Below are 19,721 nucleotides of genomic sequence, written 5' to 3' on the forward strand. Positions count from 1 at the left end.
CCATTAATTAAGAAAACACTGAACCAGGAAGCAAGATTTGCTAGAGAGATTGCAGGGAGGAACCAGGAACACGTGGCCCTGTGTACAACAGCCACGCCCTATATGCATTAGTACTCTCTTTACCTTCCTCCATTTTTCAAAGCCCAGCACTCACCAACAAGCTGTGGCTGCACAGATCTTTCCCTGCTCTGACTGCCTCATGTGCATCTGGCCCCATTCTTCCCTTCCTGCTTGGAAGCTCACTCATGTGAGCAACAGTCCACACCCAGAGCAAAATTCATAATTCATAGCTTTCTTCCTTAACATGCATGAGGATGAGGGATCAACAGAGATGGTTGTGCCTGCCTTGTCTCATACCTGCAAGCCCTTCAGCCAGGATCCCTCCCATGTCTCAGGAGATCAAAGAGCTGCAGAAGATGTCACAGCTGACTTCTGGAGGTTTGATGCAGGTAGAAAAGGTGTGTGATGCAGTGAAGAGTGATGTGAGGACATGGCCAAGCTCTCTGGGGTCTTCTGCTGTCATTGCTTTGTGGTTTAACCCAGCAGATGGCTCAGAACCACACAGTCATTCCCTCACTCCCCGCCTTCCCAGTGGGAAGGGGCAGAGGACTGGAAAAAAAAAAAAACCAACAATGTAGAACATGTGGGATAAAACTATTTGCTAAGATAAAGAAAAGGATAATAGTTATGACTATATATATGTGTATATATATCTTGTCAAGCATATACATATATACTTGTCTATAACAAGTGATGCACAAGCAATTGCTTACCATCCCCCAACTGATGCCCAGTTAGTCCCTTGAGCAGTGGAAGAGAGCGAGATGAGCTCCCACTCCCTTCAAAATTCCTTCTGCTTGATGTCATATGGTATGGAATATCCTCTTGGCCAGTTTAAGTCAACTGTCCTAATTCTCTTCCCTTCCAGTTCCTTAGGCTCTTTGCTGTGAGTGGCCTTGCTCTGTACATCACTGCTTAACAGCAACTATGAACATTGGTGTGTTATCAACATTTTCTCCTAGAACCAAAACATAGCATCAAAGAAAACAATTTCATCCCAGCTGAAACTAAGACACATTGTCACTTCACACTAACCCAAACACCCCACAAAAGAATTTCTACAGTATTTAGCTGCACTTCACACCTGGCTGTGTTTTACATAGCCTGTAAAGAATAAGTAAATCCAGTCATGTTTAGCTGTGTTCTCCCGTTGGCCTTTCTAAGCTCTCCTGGTCCATAGCAATCTGAACAAAAGGGATGATGAGGCGCTACTTGGGTATGGCACTAACAGCAGGAAACCTTTCCCGTGTGAAGGACTCTTCCTGCCCAAGACATGGGCAGCCCTACAGAAGGTCCCTGCCACGTGGGCTGCACACCACCTAGTGCTTGAGATTCCTTGCAGACCTGAGGAGCACTTGTAGGTTGCAGGTTTGAAGTCCAGCAGGGATGGACTTACTCCACTGTGCCTGTAACCCCATACTCCAGAGGAAAGGAAGGGGGAAGGGACTTCCTCTAGAACAAATTTGCCTGTACTGTTTGCCTGAGATTTTTTTTTTATTTTTTTTTTGTAATCTGTTCTGTTGTTTCTTTTTTAAGCAAATTTGGAAAGTGAGTATGGTATTTTACACACCTGTGTCATTTCATCATCCTCTAGCGCATTTCCTCATGACCCTTTCATTTATTGCAGGAGTAGGTCTTGCATTTACAAGTATAGAAGACTTAAAAAGAATGGATTTTTTTTTTTCTCTTTTCAATATCTATTCTATTGATGCTGCCCTTGTGGGCTTTCTATTGCTGTACCTCACTCCCAATGCAAATGTCATCATCAGGTAAAAATAAACTTTCAGACTACCTAAAAGTCTACCTAACAAAGTAGCTTTGTTTGCCTTTAGCAATTTAATATAGCTTCAGCATAAAAGTTTGCCCACATGTGGATGAAAAAGCTTTGGCGCATCTGTATGCACTCCCAATCTGACTTTTCTCTCCTTTGGGCCCATGGGCTGAAGTGATTTAAAGGTGCCTGATCATCTTTTAAGTACATAGCCCACAAAGTTCAGCTGGAGCTTTGTGATTAAATCCTGGCTCAAAAGCCAGAAAGCTGAAGAGGCGGCACTAAGCCTACAACCAATGTGCCTTTAGCAGTTCTTTTGTGTGGCATCTCTAGATGCAGAATCTAAGAAAAAATGGTACAAAAATGTGGCTATAATGCAATTATAAACACACTTCTCCATTTCTGTAAATGCCTGATGTTTCATGAAAATAACAGCTATTCATTCATTACCAGGACTTACTGATGTGAGACAGAAGAAGATTGAAATGTTGTTGTGGTTTTTGTTTTTTTTTTCAAGCCACAGATGTTACGTTATCTCAGGAAAATGTCAGCAAGTTCCGAGGCAGAATCCTGAACTTTTCTACTGCTTCTGCTTGTGCCATCACTCAGGTTGTCATGATCCTGGTTCTTACTGTGACATGCCAGCAAAACTTGCGTTATGTCACTTCTCAGAGTTCCATAGCAAGATGCTATTCACTGCTAATGCATTTTGTTTCATACAAATGCAGAAGGAACATGTGATAGGTCACAGTGTATCACCTTGTTATTTTTAGTCCAAGTACATAATTTACCTTGCTCATTGCTACAGGGGCTCCACAACTGATTCAGGGCTCTGATAGTGACTCAAATCAAGTTAGAAAAAGAACATTAGCATTACAATCTGTACAAACTATGAACCCAGAAAGCTCAGATTCAATTTGGGGATGAGAGAAAACTGAAGATGCTTCACCTGCTCTTAATAATGTCATAACTGCTACACAACCAGATATGTTAGATAAGAATTTCCTGGTTTAATGGTGAGCATAAATAAAAAGGACCAATGCTCCGATGATGCAAAATTATGTAGCTCTGCTGAAATAATGGAGCTACAATGATCCAGCAGAGTATCTGGAGACAGTTAAGGATTCTGTTTTCATGAAACTTGGCAGGACCACTCAAATCAGTGAGATGAGAAAGAGCTGGCAAGTAAGCTGAAAACATTTTACCTGGCAAAATTCAAAGCTTCCATTTCTGGGCTTTCTGAAAAGCGAAGGATGGGTAGAGGGGCTCTGTTTACCACTCTTTCAACTCAACCATTTAAGCAGGCAACCAGGAGCGCAATGGTTATTGCATCCTGTTTTGTCAGTTACTCTTTTCTTCTGTGACACTGTTGTATTAAATATTGGGCTTTGGGTTTTATTTCTCTCTCACTTTCTATAATCCAACCAAATGAGTCTTTCTAGCTGCCCTTAAAGCAGAGTAAATCTTCCTTTCTAAATCATTAGTAAACAAATCCTTAATGTTCATTGTCAAATCCAAGCTAGAAGATATTTTATGTGACTACAAACGGATCACCATCAACAGAAAAAATAGATGTTACATCACAAAATACCTTTAAGCATATCTCAATGGACGATGTATACATGAGCATCATATTTTTTGTAACTGGAAAGAAATCCTAGCATAAAATCCTACTATCCAGTCCATGCAACTTTTTCTAGGTATGTGGATGAAATGATGCACTAGGGAGACTAGAACGTATAAATAATAATTACCACATTTCTCCTCAAAATCATGCTAATTCTTATGAAGTCAGACATATTTCTTCATCAAGCCTCTGTTCTAGAAAAAAAATTAGATGCAAAATATACTAAACAGTAAGAAATAACTTAAAGTCCTGCTTTGCATATCCATAATGCTCTGTTCCAAGGATTTCAGATCATGCTTCATAAACTTTAATTGAGCTGTCTATATCCCTATGACATAGGAAAAGATTATTTCCTGTGTTTTATAGCTAGATAGTGGAGAGAAATGCAGAGGCAAATCCTGCCCTCAAGCAAAGGGCCATGGAGAGTCTCCTCTCTACTGTGCTTCTCTGCAGGCGGTGCCCTGAATTATTTTACAGGTACAGAACAAGAAGAGGATGCACCAGCTGCCATGCCAAGGAGCTAGGCTGTTCCCCAAGGCATCCCAAGGAAGCAAACAGGATCCCTATGAAGCAGGGCAGGGGTTCTGTCCTGAGCTGCCATGGGCAGCACACACGCAGTGCTGGCAGCTGCCTCAGGATCACTCCAGGTTGAAGGTCGGGATTTTTCTCCCTGATCTTCCATGTGCATTGCCAGGCATCACACATCACACTAGCAGTTGATTATGCATCCCTGGCAACTTAAAAAATCCCATTTCCATTATACTTTAAGCTCTCCACAACATAAACAAACTAAGATTATCCTACTGCCTCTTGAAATTATAATTTCTGGAATGAACCAAAAAGGACAGCTTTTCTTTCATATTGCTTCACATTTCATATATCTTTAGTGGTTTAAAAGACTGTAGCACAAGCACAAGCAAACAACAAGTTCATGGTCTTCCAGTTTACTAGATTAACTCATTACTTGCTTTGCTCTTCTCATTGCATTTGTTCTCATCTCAGCCTTCTCTCATGCCCTGATGAACTACATACACCTGTTCCAGAGCTCTCATTCATCCTGCACATGCAGAAGTGCACAGACATCACAGAGTCACAGAATTGTAGGGGTTGGAAGCGACCTGTGCTAAAGCAGGTTACACAGGAAAGCATCTAGGCAGGTCTTGATTATCTCTAGAGAAGGAGTCTCCACAATCTCACTGGGCAGCCTGTTCCAGTACTCTGTCACCCTCACAACAAAGAAGTTCTTCCTTGAAGTTCTTCATCATATGTGAAATGCAGCCATTGCAAACAGAGCAGTCCCTTAAAAAACAAAAGTGAATAGGGAGCACAGCCACCTGCTGATAGTGTAACTATTTAAATGCATGTGAAATTCAAGCAGAAGCCCACTGTAGGTATGTGGAATGACTGGCTTAGTGCTGTTCTCCTTGTGGTCACCCTGCTCACTGCTGTCTCAGACACCATTATAAGCAAGTTCCCATTTACAAGCAGCCTTGTCACTGCGGGGAGGACAGGACAAGGCTCTGTACGAAAGAGGCTGCCTGACTCATTTACAATTCACATTTCAATACCACATCAGCTGAGCTGAGCACTGTAAAAAAAAAAAAATGGATGAACTTGCACCACAGGATGCCAAAAAGTGGCCCTAAGAAACAAGTAACAGCTTTGCTGTGATAACAGCACTGTTCTATTTAAGTCAAGGCATAAGTCTCAAACAGTATAGTCAGAAGTAACAAGACATGTGACAAACAGCAGGGCAGAAAGCATTTTGCTGGGGAAAATGGGCACAATTTGATTAGTAGCAATTTCCAAGACACGGGACAGGCTGTGGTTTTAGCTGCCTCTCACAGAAAGGCATTTAAAAATATTTTTTACTAAATTAACATGGTTTTTACTCCTTCACAAATGATTTGTTTTTCTGTTTCAAAATCGGTGGAGCAACATCCTTGCTTTTCCAGCAAGGGCTTCTGCTTCCCTTTGGTTAAGCGTGAAGGAACACCACCAGGAAGACTCACCTGCCTTTCCTTGCTGCCCACAAAACCAATTGTATTGCAATCATCTGCTTATCAGCAGATAAGCACCTACAGCACTCAGAAGTTACTTGGAGCCTGTCCTCAGGCACAGATGTCTATAGCAGTCCCTGCCCCAGCAAGCCCCACACTGTACCAGGAACCCCATGGCACACGGCAGCAGGGAGCTCACAGGCAACACTGGCTGCAGCCTGCAGCATTGCTGCTTGTTAGCAGAGCAGCACACTCAGGCAGGAGTACCATCCCTCAGCCAGGCATTGATCCCTGGAGATGCTGCATCAGGGATGAAGAGACTGAATTTTGGGGGAGCATTGCCACAGTAGAAAGAGCAGCAATGCATCATGCTTTTGTGAAGCACAGTTATACCCAGTAGCATCCCCAAAGTGCTGCGTGACAGCTGTGGTCCAGCCTCCCCACACTGAGGTCATTTAGAAAAGGCTCCTGCATGTGCATAAAATTACAGTGTCTGCCCACTGCTAAGAAAGAATTACATTGCAAGCCAGCTTGCTTAGGATTCCTGTTTAGCTATTTATTCTACCATTACTGGAGATCAATATCCCTTCAAATGGAAGGTTTTTATGAATGACTGCAGTGATATTTTAACTCCAAAGAAATTACATGGAATTCCAACCTGTCCTGAATTCTCTAGAGTACCCCAAGGTCACATCCTGTCAGACTTGAGCAATATCTTTGACTGAATCTCTCTGAGAAAGGAGAAGGCAGGGCAGCAGGTCAGGTGCGATCTCTGGGTTGCTCCTGTTTGTTATGGCAGTAGACTTCTTAACCCGGGGAAATGGCTTTTGTTGTTCCTGCCGATCTCTGTTTTCTCAGCATGTGCATGCTAAGCAGCAAACCAGATGAACTCTTAAGAAACAAAGATACTTTTTTAATGCAAATGCTTCTAGTAACTCAGAATAAGGAAATACGGAAAATACAGGCTGTATAAGTAGAATTGTTTTGACACAAATAATGGTTCAGCAAGACTTTCCATAAGGCAGCTGCAGCTCTGTGAAGTCAGCAGAATTGTAAAATGGCAACATCCAGTGTTTACTGTTTATAATAAGTGATTTTGCTCCCCACTTCATCTTCAGTGTCCATATTACTGCATAGGAGCCCAGCACAATTATCCTCATTTATGGATATTTGGAAACTAAATTCTCCCAGATATTATAGTTCAAAATCATTCTGTGTCTACGTATATTTAAAGATAGCTATGTTACAGGTGGGATATGTGCAATTTAAAAATAACGGCCCTCCTGTGAAGGTGTAATTGAACTTGTAATAGAAAGTTCCTAGTACTTTATAAAGAATGGATTCTGCAGCTCTTCAGTAACGTGAAATACAGGACAGAGCATGCCCCTTTCTGATGTGTGCGACTTCTCATTTTGTGTAGGAGGCCAGGCTGGTCTGGCAGCTAAAGAAGGCACTCGAAGGAACGCTTGGGCACCTCTGTGCCTCCATTGTAGAGAGCAAAGAGCTCAGGAGGTGCAAGCTGATTTACTTGTATACACCATTCTGCTTTTGCAGACATTATTTTTTCATTTCAGAATGCTCTGAAACCTAAAATGTAAATACTACCTATAAAATGAAATGGCCAGGAGAAATGCTTTGCTCATGAACAAGAACTTTCATTTCAATGAAAACAAGATGTCTTCTTATGTTAAAAGAATAGAAAGATCAAAAGCAGAAGACATGCCATGCTGTGAAAAGTAATTTCATAGCATAGCTAACAAATAAAAAAAATAAAAAAAAAAATTAAAAAATAAAAACACTTTTCCACCGTTATATCAAAACAAGACTTTTTTCTTGTTGTTACTGTCATGTTTTTGGCCACAAAGTATGATTCAGTTTCCTTTTCTACTGTCACCAGGTTCTGCCCATCAGGAACCCTCCATGACTTGATGGTGATGGCAACGCAGGTCCCACTGAGCAGAGAACAGCACCTGCTGCTCACCGCTGTGCACGGGCTGTGCTCCATATTCCTGTGCTGGGTTAGACAACATCCGAGATGGTCTGTGATGAAAGGGCATGATCTTGTGACAGATAGATCATTATCACAGAGGCTAATTACCCTTTGCTGATTCCTGGACAATCAGATTAGCATCAGTGAGGCTGGGGAAATCTATCAAGAGCAGAAAGAGACACAGGAGACAAACAATGGAAATTAAATCCCTCAGCTAAGCAGAGCAGTAAGACATTTTCTGAGGCAGATTACTCCTCCCTTCCTGCCGCTCAGAGAGATGGGGAATAGAGGTATTGATCAAGAGCAGCTCTTTAGACACCACAGAGTGCAGCAGCCAAGGTGTCAGAGCAGCTGCTGCCTGTTGGGCTGAGCCACACAAGCACATCCCAACCACAGACCCCACCGGGGCCAGCACAGCAATGTCACCTGGGACAGACCTGCACTGCAATAACACCAAAATAACCAGTCTGGCTCCAGGGGCTGTGCCGTGCCATCAGCAACAGCCTTTGGCTCCTGATGCCAGGAGGATCTGAGCATATATGCCTAAGGATAACACCTGAATGTATGGGCATATTATTAAATAGAAGAAGCGATGTTCCTCAGGGGTCAGTACTGGGGCCCATCCTGCTTAATATCTTTATTGATTAGGATGATTTGGATGAGGGAATTGAGTGCACTATAAGTAAGTTTGCAAAAGACACCAAGCTGGGAGGAAGTGTCAATTTGCCTGAGGGTAGGAAAGCCCTACAGAGGGACCCTGTCAGGCTGCATCGATGGGCTGAGGACAATGGGAAGCAGTTCAACAAGACCAAGTGCTGGGTCCTGCACTTTGGCCACAAAAACCCCTTGTAATACTACAGGCTTGAGGCAGAGTGAGTGGAAAGCTGCACAGAGGAAAAGAATCTGGCAGTGCTGGCCTGCAGTGTGCCCAGGTAGCCAAAAAGGTTTGCATCAGAAATAGTGTAGCCAGCAGGAGCAAGGAGGTGATCATCCCCCTGCGCTCAGTTCTGGTAAGGCCATACCTCGTGTACCGTGTTCAGTTTTGGGTCTCTCACTACAAGAAAGACATTGAGGCCCTGGAGGGTGTCCAAAGAAGGGCAAAAAAGCTGGTGAGGAGTCTGGAGCACAAGTCTTATGGGGAATGGCTGAGGGAACTGAGTTTGCTTAGTCTGGAGAAGAGAAGGCTCGGGGTCAACCTTACTGCCTTCTACAGCTATCTGAAGGAGGTTGTGGTGAGGTGGGGGTTGGCCTCTTCTCCCAGGTAACAGTGATAGGATGAGAGGGAATGGCCTCAAGCTGCACCAGGGGAGGGTCAGGTTGGACATTAGGAAGAATTTATTCTCAGAAAGGGAGATAAGGCATTGGAACGGGCTGTCCAGGGAAGTGGTGCAGTCACCATCCCTGGAGGTGTTTAAGGAAATGTTACATGCGGTATTTAGGGACATGATTTAGTGGGCGATATTGGTGGTGGGTGGATGGTTAGGCTAGATGATCTTAGGGATCTTTTCCAACCCTAATGATTCTGTGAATAGAGTGACATGTTTAAAAGCACTTGGCAGTGACAAACTTTACTTGTAATTAGAGCAATGGGATTTCTTTCTACATACCTTAAATGGACCCAAATTAGGTCAGCGATGAAGTGCTTTTATAAATCAGACCTGTGTGGTGAGCAGGCTGGTACAGCATGTTCCTCTTCTGCAACAGCTTATGGACATCTCTGCCCATTCTGTACAGCATGAGGTCCTATTTGATAACAAAGACGCTATTATTAGCATTTAGAAAAACAAGTTAATTGTGTGTATAAAATCACAAATATGTGAAATGCCCATAATAGGTTACAAAATTACATATTTGTATTTTTCAAAAAAAATGCAATGCGTTTATTCCAGTCTCTCTCAGTTTTCCCTGCCCAAGTAGCAAAAAGCGCACCTGAGTTAAGAACAGAACTACAAAGCCTTCCCTCAGGAGAGTGGGCCATGTGCACAACTGCTCATCGGTGAGCACTCCCAAACCCTCGTCCCAGCAGCATCCCAGTAATGCTGCACCACATATCCAACAGGAATTGAGAAAAAGCATCAGAAAGAGGCAGAGTGTATGAAAAGATTAGACACACAAGTGTGTGTTGAATATGCATGCACAATTGCATCCTTAATTTGCACACCCAATTATTGCCATTGTACTTAAAATTGAATAATTACCCATGAAAATAACTGATTATGGTTATTTACTTACATAATTACTCAATTTGCACATACAATCATGGTAATTAGGCACACAAATTAGTCATCACACAATTGCATGCCTAACCTTATTAAGAATCAGAATCATTGTATTTATTTTAAATTGCATTTGTCCAATCCTGTTGTACTGTGACTGTGGTTGGGGCTGGCTTTGGGGCACACAGTAGACACTGATCCCAGGTCCCAGCCCCGCCCTCGTGCCCCACAGCCCAGTGCTGTGCTTATGCGCAGGGCACTGCAGGAATGGCACGAATGGCACAAAATGTGTCAGAATCAATCCAAGCAGAACACTGCTTTCAAGAGTTTACCTTCAATTCAAGAATGAGGTAGATGAAAATAATTATTTCAGCCATTTGTGAAGCAGAAATGGAAAGTAATATAGAAGAAACAAAACTTTAATGATGCTTCTCAGCATTCAATCTGTAAAAGCCTGTAAGTACTGTATAATCAGTCAGCATAACTTTTCTGAAAATCCAAGGAAACTATCACCTTCATTTCATAGGCAAAAGCAGCAAAGAATGGAGATGTTAAAACCCGAGCCTTCATCAATTCTCTGACACACTCCCAGAAATAAAATCCAATTTCATCTCCCAGATTTGTGATTTCACTTATTAGTCTAAATGTCTTCCCCTTGTAGATGTCCTGTCTCCAGGTGCAGCAGGTGAAGATACTTTTATTAACTTTCCTATAAATCACATTTTGCTAGGAAACATAATAAAAGCCTGGGGAATTAGTCAATAAAATACTGCTGCTTCTCTATCACTTAATAAATGACTGGGTCCTGCGGTTGGAACTTGGTATGCTCTCTAATTAAAAAGAACAAATATGAGAGAAACACTGGCAACTTGAAATATTGAGCTGTTTCATGTTTGTTACTGGAGCCTTCTTCAGTACAATTTGCTAATAATTGGGCCAGATGGACAAGAAAAAAAATTAGCATGACAGTTTAAACTGAGTATATTACTACATAGAGAGAACTATGCATTAAGGATCTGTGAATTTCCCTACATAAATCACCACAAGCCCTACTGAGTATGTGTGTAAAATCTACACTTTTTCCATTTTTAAGTTAACACTACAGTAGTTAGTCCTGGATGAAATATAGGGGTTAAAACATTTTGTCCCAAATGTATCTTTTTTGTTGTTGTTGTTAATTATGTGCCTTAATTTAGTTCTTCCTTAACGCACTTTAGAATGAATTGTATTTCTTGTAATTGCTTTATTATTACTTGACATTAGACCTTATGTTAAGCAATCAAAATGGTACAGCAGGATGAAAAGGAGGGAAGATGATCAAGATACAGTGAAGATGAGTTTTCATCTCTAAAGCAATCACAGAGTGCTCAACTGCCAGAAACGTTATAGGATTAACATTACACTTTCTCCAGATTGCATTCTCTCAGAAGCAGAAAGCAAGCCCTGAGCGAGCAGCTATTTGTTTTCTGTTAGTTCGCTCCAAAGTTTTGCTGCGAGCAATGGCAGTGCCTGGCACCCGCCATCGCCCCATGCTGCTTTGCACCCACGCGGACATGCGGCAGGTCAGGAGCAGCACAGCGTGCCCGGGTGGAATGCCTTCAGGAGTCAATGGCAAGAAAGCTTTAATAAAATTGCGTAATGCCCTGATACGAAGGCTCACTTCCAAATCCCTGAAAATATTAGTAGATCTAGGTGTCAAAATATGCCAGAAAAATATAGTGCCTTCGCAGCACAGGCCCATTGGTATTTTATGGCAGTAAGAACCTTAAGAATCCCCTGTCTTAAATCCTAAGGAAAGCCTTTTAATAGAAATAACTCAGGACTTCTGAAGCAAATGTTAACACCTCTTGCTAGTTTAATTCTTTCACAAGGCTATTTTTATAAATAACAAGTAATTGATGGGTTATAATGTAATTGCAACTGCTCTGAAGTTAAGACGTGAAAGAAAAACCCAACCCCAAGAGGTGTTTTAGCTTCAAATCATTCATTTGGCAATGTGTGGTCCTGCTGCAGCCTGATGGTGTGTGGATCCAGTGTGCTGAGCGAGTGCAGGGGCTGTGCAAAAAAAACCTGTGTATTTACATACATGAGTCTAGCTATGTTTTTTTTCTTTTTTTTTTTAATTAAAAATCTGTATATTTCATGCTGCTAAGGGGGTATTTGTTTAGCTGATGTAATATTTTCCATAATGATTTCTGATTACCAAAATGCATAGCACAAATGGTAATCAGTGCCCCTTTCAAAGCAAATGCTGATGCTGAGTACCTCCTATGAGTTTAATCACAGTGTGCAATTCACACCGTAATGCGTTATAATTGCCCCCTGCAAAGCTGGTCCTGTTTCATTTTAATATCACTGGACTAAATACTGAAACTCAACATGAGTTCCTTAAATGCTGCATTCTTCATTGAGAATTTTACATACATAATTAAGGTTACTCTGAGAAAGGTGAGGAGTTTTTAAGAAGAGCCTTGGCTTTTAATAGCTTTAAAATCAGTCGTGGCACTTTTAAAAGTTCACTCTGTTGGACACTTTGCCTTGGGATCCAGGCTGATTGCCATTGCCTTCTGATAATTTCACCTGTTCTGTTGGCAAGAGTAAACGTGCAGGAAGGCAGCAGAAAGCTTTGCCCTTTGTTACTTCCTGGCACTGGCAAGTTTATCCTCACACCTCTATACACAGGGATTCACCTATGTGCATCCCTCCTCACTGAACAAGGTGATAACTCTGGCACTACTTACAAAGTCAGTAGCTCAAAGGTTGCAAAAATGCAGCTACAGAAGAGCACAGGGCACATTTTATTTTGAGCCAAAGATGTGAAAGAGCAGCAGGACGTGGGGCATGTACCTCACTGGATGTCAGAGCACGTGCAGGGCACCTCTCACAGCTGTGACACGGGGTGCTGTTTGCATGGCTGTCACAGACATTAAATCCTTCACTAGAAATACCTCTCCATGGAAACAGAGCTCTTTTGGGCCACTTGTCACCCTACCTGCCAGCAACTCCTGGGGTTTTTATAGCTGACACACACGCTATTCAAAATATCTGAGCACACTCAAAGCGTTTCCTGCTGGCCAAAGCACCCAGTGACCCACCCATGTGTCCATCCGCAGCAGGGGACGTGCTGGAGGTGCCCCAGCCCTGCCATGACAAAAGGGGTGACACGAGCCCTGGTCACTCTCCTGCCTCATGTGATGATATATCACATACTTCTCCTCTCCTCTGTGTCCCTGCCCTCTAACTGCTTCTCCCTAGCTCCTTGTCCTGTAATGCCAAGCAACCAAAAAGTGCAGTCAGAAGCAAAAAATTAAACGTGCCAACACTCTGCTGAGGCTTCGACTGGTGATGACACTGCATGCGCTGGGCAGCTTTATCCCAGACAGAAAGTTCCTTCTCACCTTGTTCTCTTTTCTCCCTAATGTTTTTCTGGGATTTTGTTACAAAACATAATAAAAAGAAAGAGAAAGAAAAGCCAAACTTTCGTAACCAAACATCCATCTCCAAACCATTGCAATCAATTGATGCTACCTTTAAAAGCCTTTACCAAAGTCAAAAGCAACAACTGAAAATAACATCTGCAGCTCAATGAGCAGGAAACAAGATATCCATCCATCCTGAAAGTTAAAAATTAATCTTAAATGTGAAACATTCTGTACCTTTTAACCTTTCACAAGAGATGCATACAACAGTATTTACCACAATGAGGATGTGGCCACACCTAAGCCCCAAGCTGCCCTGCCTGTGCTGGGTGCCGTGGTTCAGCTGCAGTGCAGCCAGCCCTGGGACCTACCATCCCACACTCCCTTCTCACGGAACACCAGGAATTCAGGATTTTCCATTTTTTCAGCAGAAGGCACTTCATCCTTCCAGGTGTGCTTGGGACAGAGGCTGGCTGAAAGGCAATGAGCAGCACACCACAAATACGCAAGCGAAGTGTGCAGAAGAAATGCTTGCTGGGTATTGACTCAGGGCTTTCATTTCTGAAGCCTCCAGCAGCCTGCACCCATGCACAAATAGGCCGGTTCCCCACCTTAAGGCAGCATAAACTCAATATGCAGCTCTGCAATTTTCAAACCCAAGGACTATTCCAGATGTAAACTTCATAACAGATCTTCCAAAGCTATTATAATCATTGCCAGAGCCTTCTAGGTTGCAAAAGTAATTAAGGCAGATTTTCTTGGGCATATCTTGCCACTTTAAGATTATTCCCTGAACTGCATTGTTTGAAGGGGAAAAAAATAAACAGGAAAAAAAAAAGTGGTGTGAATTGTAATTACTCAAAAGCTGCACAGAATAAAGCTACAGTAAGTAAATTCCTTCACAGTTGAACTAAAGCGTTTAACACATGAAAACTCGAGTTGACAATTCTGCACTGAAGTGTAAGTTTGTCAAGGAAGAATGTGCAACAAGTTTTTGGGGTTGTGTTTCCTTTTCTCCTTATACATCACAGCGAGAGCAATTGTGATTTGGATCTATTACTTCTGAATATTGCATGAAGCTGACAAGCACTTGTCATTTAAAGACCACATGGAGGCATTTAGTTTTCCATTTAGACATAATAACACATTATGCAAATCAGCTTGCCAAGGAAAGCTGGAGGCTTACATGAAATAAACTGTCAAACACTAGTTGCTAATAAACGAACATTTCTTTATAGAGTGTCTTAATTTGGGCAACTGGAAAAAAAGCATGGCTGCACAGAAATGCAGTCTTTCAATATGAAATCCTGTGGACCGTGAGGAACAGAAATCTTCATAGAGAATTAATACTCCTTGCCTTGAGAAAGTTAAATAGAGGGAATCTGCCCCGCACCACAGGTGGGTTGGGGAATGGCATGGGTATGGCAGGATTCAAACCCAAAGGCAGAGACCACAGAGCAGCAATGGGCCCAGCCTTTCAGGCGCTGATAACTGGGTAGGCATCTGCTCAGAGGAGCTTCCACCAGCGTTCACCAGAATTAAACACCTGCAGACCTCTTAAAAGAAAAACTACATGTCAACGGATGTGCCAGGAGAAAAGGGTCTCAGGCCAGCAAGTGCTCAGCCCCTCCATAAACATAGTAAGCTAAGAGGAGGCGTTACAATAACATTTACAAACAAGCAAAAGCAGAACAACACCTCCAAAAAAACCCACAACTGAACAAACTAAAATACAGCATCAGTGATCATGCTCTGCTTGTGCAAATTAAAAGCTGTATGGAGGATATTGATTTACCAATTCAATCTGTAAAAATAGCCTAATTGCTCTACATCTTTAATACTGCTTTGAAGGGAAACTTGGGCCAATATATAATTCCAGTGGTTAATTTATTATGTCAGTCCTTGTTTCCATTTTTTAATAATGTTAGTGACATACAGTTGTTTCTAAATTGGCACTTTTTCATTCTTTAGGAAACTACACCCTAAAGTAATATTCTGTCAGAAATCTGCTCTTAATTGGGCTAATCAAGTAGTATTTCCACTTTAGGAAGGAAGGATTATAGTCTCATTTACTGAGAAGTTCATATGACAGTTGCAGACATTTATATTCGAGGAGCTGGTTTGGGATCTGTCCAAATCTTTCTTTTTTGCCTCTTTCTAATTAATACTTCAAGCATACAGGAGACTTCCTTCTTTTTTGGAAACTGAATTGAAGGATTTGATTCACACTGGGCATTTTGCCATTAGGATGGAAAAAAAAAATTAAAAACGCAAGGAGGAATTCACGAAGATTTGCTCGGTAGCTAACCCAAAGTTTTTCTGGTGCAAGGGAAATGTTACCGGATCAGCTGTACCACCATTCCCATACATAAATGAGGACCAACTATTTCAAGATGAACTAAATTTACAGAGCTGCTGTGTTTGTGACCCCAGCAACCCTCCCTGAATGGCCAAATGAAAGTCATTTGAAAGTCATTAGAAGTTATGTGAAACCAACAGAATGTAGATGCAATGGAAGAGCTCTTGCAAAGCTTCCCAACAGCTCAAAACGTCACCATCTTTCATGAGTCTGTGAACAGCCTGCTGTACGCTGACCCTCCACAACACGGTAAGAGTCAAATTTAGTTCACAAAGAAGCCTGTCAACTGCTTGTGGGTGGAAAAAGTGCAAAGCAGCACCCTGTTTTTTTTTTGGAATTCGTACCTACACTGTGAGAACAAGGAGACACCTGGTGGGCCCTAAAGGAGATCCACCACTTGTAGAAGAAAGAAAGCGCTTCTTCACGCAGTGAGCAGCAAATATCTGGAAGCTGCTGTCACAGGGGATTGCAGATGGACTGCATCAACAGAGGCAAGGAGCAGTAAAATGAATTTGTGGGGAACACAGTCCACAAACAGATACATCAGAGCCTAGGCAGAAGATGGCAGCTCACAAGATGCATAGCCAGAAATGCAAGCAAGTTGCCGAGTCAAAGCCTGACCTTCCAGCCTTCGCCAAGCCCCAGTACTGCTACCTTGAGGTGTTGCCCAGACACATCTGTGCCAGGCCCAGAGTCCCAGCATGCAGCAGTGGCAAAGCAGAAAACGTCAGAGTCAAGAGACTCCTGAAAGACCCGCACAGCACTGATGGGACATCAGAGAGGAAAACAAAATGCAAAAACAAAGTCAACACTCTTTCCTAATGTGTATTCCCCTATTCGTTTTGGTCACATGACAGCTGATTTCAGACAACAGCCATCAGCTCTGCTAACCATAATCCTCAGCATTGTGTAAATACTGCAGAATCGCCATGGGCTTATATGCAGAAAAGCACTAATGTTATCAACTCCGATCAATTAGCAGAAAGAGGATCCTAGCAGCAGGCTTGTTTTGGTGTTGTCTTAGCACTATTAAACAAAACCGGCTTTGAATTTGGGAATTAGCTGATACAATGTGGCACAAACCTGAACTATTGACTCTCATTGGAATGAGACAAGGGCACTGAGATGGAATTTTATTAGATTGTTATTTCCTTGCTCTCCTCTTGACATAGTCAATCTTTCTTGCAGAGTTTACATTAATAAATAATTACCTATGGCAAGAGAAAGGGATGCATAAAAGGCCAAACAAGTGCTCTCATACAGCAGGCAGCCTTTTTAAAAACAAAGATAGAATTGAAAAGTTTCAGAAATCCAAGCCTTGTCATCTGCACTGCTGTTGAAATAACCCCTGAAGCACTGTGGAAAGGCACAGCAGAGCAGCACAGAAAGCAAGAGTCGGTCGACTTCGAGATGATACTGTCTGCTATGAGGGCATCGCTTTGTAGCAAAGATTAAAGGAAGAGTGCTTTTTCCTGAATGCTGTTGACTTATACAACTACCATTCAACAATTTTACTTTCTTTTTTTGTGGTCTAGCATGTATTATTAATGTACAGTCCTTTATAGAACGTGTTAAATTCCTTTTGCGTTTAGCACTTACAAAACACACAGAGAGGGGAGAAAAATTGTCAGTGGTTTTCATAGTCTAAACAATAACAAAGTGCCTCCAGGATTCATTTTAATGAGAAACACCAGCGTTGTGCTGCGAAAGTCTTGAGATGGGCAACGTGTGCAAGCAGATTAATTATAATTTAGGAGGCAGGAAATATGTGGATTTTACAACACTGCTTGTAGAAAATAAATATTCTGTTAATCACTGCAAGAGCTGCATTTCCTCCAAGGAGCCATTAATCTATAAATATATGTGCCACATACATGTAGCAGAATGAGTGGGAAAGGAAAGAGCCCTTCCTCTCTCTCCTCTCCAAAACCACAGACCACTGGATTTCCTTCACTTGTAACTAGTCCCAGCTTTTTGATTTCTATTTTTGGGGGATTTTTTAGGTTTAGATTAGTGGAAGCTTGTCTGGATTTAACAGAGACTTCAGCACCGAGCAGCGCGACAGCCGCCAGCCCCACGCACATCCGCAGGACAGATTTATTACAGCAGCATGCCATGTAAGCGATGGCTTCAATCTGCGCTGCAACAGTCATTGACTTTCATGAAGGTTTTATGGATGACCGCGTCCAAGGGCGTCTCCCGGTATCTTTTCTGGACTTCTGGGTGACATTTGCAAAGCACAGCCCTCTGCCTGCCCTCCTGCAGAATTTCTCTGCCAGAGGAGTCACTCCCTGCCTTCAGCACACCAGGCTGGCAGCTGGCATGCCGGTGTCTGCAGCCTCCCGAACGATAAGAGCCGGGAATTTGAACAATGTGGGGACTTGATTCATAACCTCACTGAGCATATTTGATAACTACAGTGTAATTTCTGGTTGTAATTCAGAGGAGGACTGCATTGTTTTACAAGATAAATGTATTAATCCCTATTCTTCTGTGGTGGGTATCTAGGAGATTAACTACATTGCTGAATGTGTGAATTTGTCTGTGACCAAAACCTGACATGAATACAAACCATATGAATGATTTCTCAGACTCTTTTGTTAGGGAATAATCTCTAGACAGATGTCCACCAACAGTCAGTCCCACACTATATCATTTATCTGGAGTTTGTACACCCAGTAGAACTACTTGACCACCGCTTGCTTGTTTTGTAACCGTTGCATTGCCCTCTGTCCCCCCTGGATTTGCTGCGTTCGAAGGAGCCAGGCTCACAGCTAGGCCTCCTGAGACAGCGTGCTCCTGGTGAAACGGATTTGGTACAGTCCTTTCAATAAGATAGTTTGTCTAAGGTAATACTTTGATAGCTTTCTACAAGAAAGCAGCTCTTGTGAAGTGGAAACATTCTCTGTTTACTGGTCAAAAGAGCACAGGAACATACCTCTTCTTTCTCTTACTTCAAATCCCAGCAATGTTACTGATCTCACTCTCCAACCGAGACCTTCTTCTCATCCCAGCTCTGTGGCAGTGCCATTCCCACACCATGCGGCCACATGATGTTTGGAGCAGTGGGCTGCTTGCCGGCTGAGCCGTGCACATGGCAGCAGATACATTGCTGCTGTACGGCAAGGGCATGTGCATGAGCACAGCTGCGCTGGAGTTGCTGCACCAGGAGCTCTATGCCTCAATGCCACCGCTTTGTGACCCAGCTAGTGACACCGGTTAGTTCATATTAACATCGATGAGAGTAGAGCTCTTCGTGCTGCCCACATACTGCACACGGTGTCAATGCTGAACAAGTGATTTCAATATCCCAGCTCTATACACAAGGTGACACAAAGTCTTTTTTTCCTGGAACCAGCAATATTTGATGCTAGTGCAAAGTCGTTAATTCTGTCTCAAATTACATTCTGCAACTTCTGCACTTTTCACATACGCAGGCTGTCTCTGGTTCTTCTGAACAGATTAGTTGCTTATAAATGTTCAGGTAATCCATGCAAATAGGTTTCACTAAGGCTGTTTATTACACCCTATTTTTTTTCCTGCACCTGCTATGGGTACATGATGCGATCTCTCATTTCTAAAGAAATTTTACAAGTGGAAAAAGTAAATAACAATATTCAATGCATGTTTAAGCTAATTTTTTGCATCTATGTTACAATTTGTGAAGCTTTTAGAAGAAATGAGCATTCCCCCCAAATCTTGGCAACTGATGACTTTCAGAGAATGAACTCCCCCTGCACTCGTAATTCACAAATACTCAAGCTGGACTGCAGACATACAGAGGACACTGCATACAGGTAAGACCTTCAGAGGAGCTGAAAAATTATTGTCTTCTGGAAAAGAAAGGGCTCATGCGGGGCATGGAGCTGGGTGCTGTTTGCTCAGCAGGCAGGGCAGGAAGCAGTGCCAGCCATGGGCAATGCTCTGCGGCACCTGGCCGAGCAAGGCAGCAGCTGCCTGGTTCTTCCCTTCAGCTGCCCAAGTGTGAGGAGGAGGAGGAGAAGGAGGTGATTTCTAATCAGGTTTGAGGCCCATGTCTTGCAAACGCTGGGTTTCCCCAAGCGATTTTCTACAGTTTGTTTATGCCTAAAGCCAGATCTACAGAGAGGAGCAGGCTGGATCAGCAGCAACACTAATCCACTGCTTTATGCACGTGTGGGTCCCACTGCTGGGCACCTGCCGATGTCCCCAGAACAACTACCGAGCGCTGCCCAGCCAATGGGCACTGCACTGCTGCTGCCGGGCAGAGCCAGCTGAGCTGAGCTGCAGCTAATGAGCA

General features: G+C 42.7%; 1 long non-coding RNA gene across 1 annotated transcript in view; it reads right to left on the bottom strand.

Annotated features, from left to right (window-relative positions):
* Positions 7,272-19,721, bottom strand: part of LOC110402731 — a 28,806-nt gene continuing 16,356 nt past the window's right edge. The window contains exons 2-3 of the long non-coding RNA XR_002441270.1: positions 9,056-9,191; positions 7,272-7,607 (exon numbers count right to left, since the gene is read on the bottom strand). This is a non-coding gene — a long non-coding RNA (uncharacterized LOC110402731). The remainder of the gene's footprint in view (positions 7,608-9,055; positions 9,192-19,721) is intronic.

This window comes from Numida meleagris, chromosome 7, assembly GCF_002078875.1.
Source record: "Numida meleagris isolate 19003 breed g44 Domestic line chromosome 7, NumMel1.0, whole genome shotgun sequence".
NCBI classification, from domain to species: Eukaryota; Metazoa; Chordata; class Aves; order Galliformes; family Numididae; genus Numida; species Numida meleagris.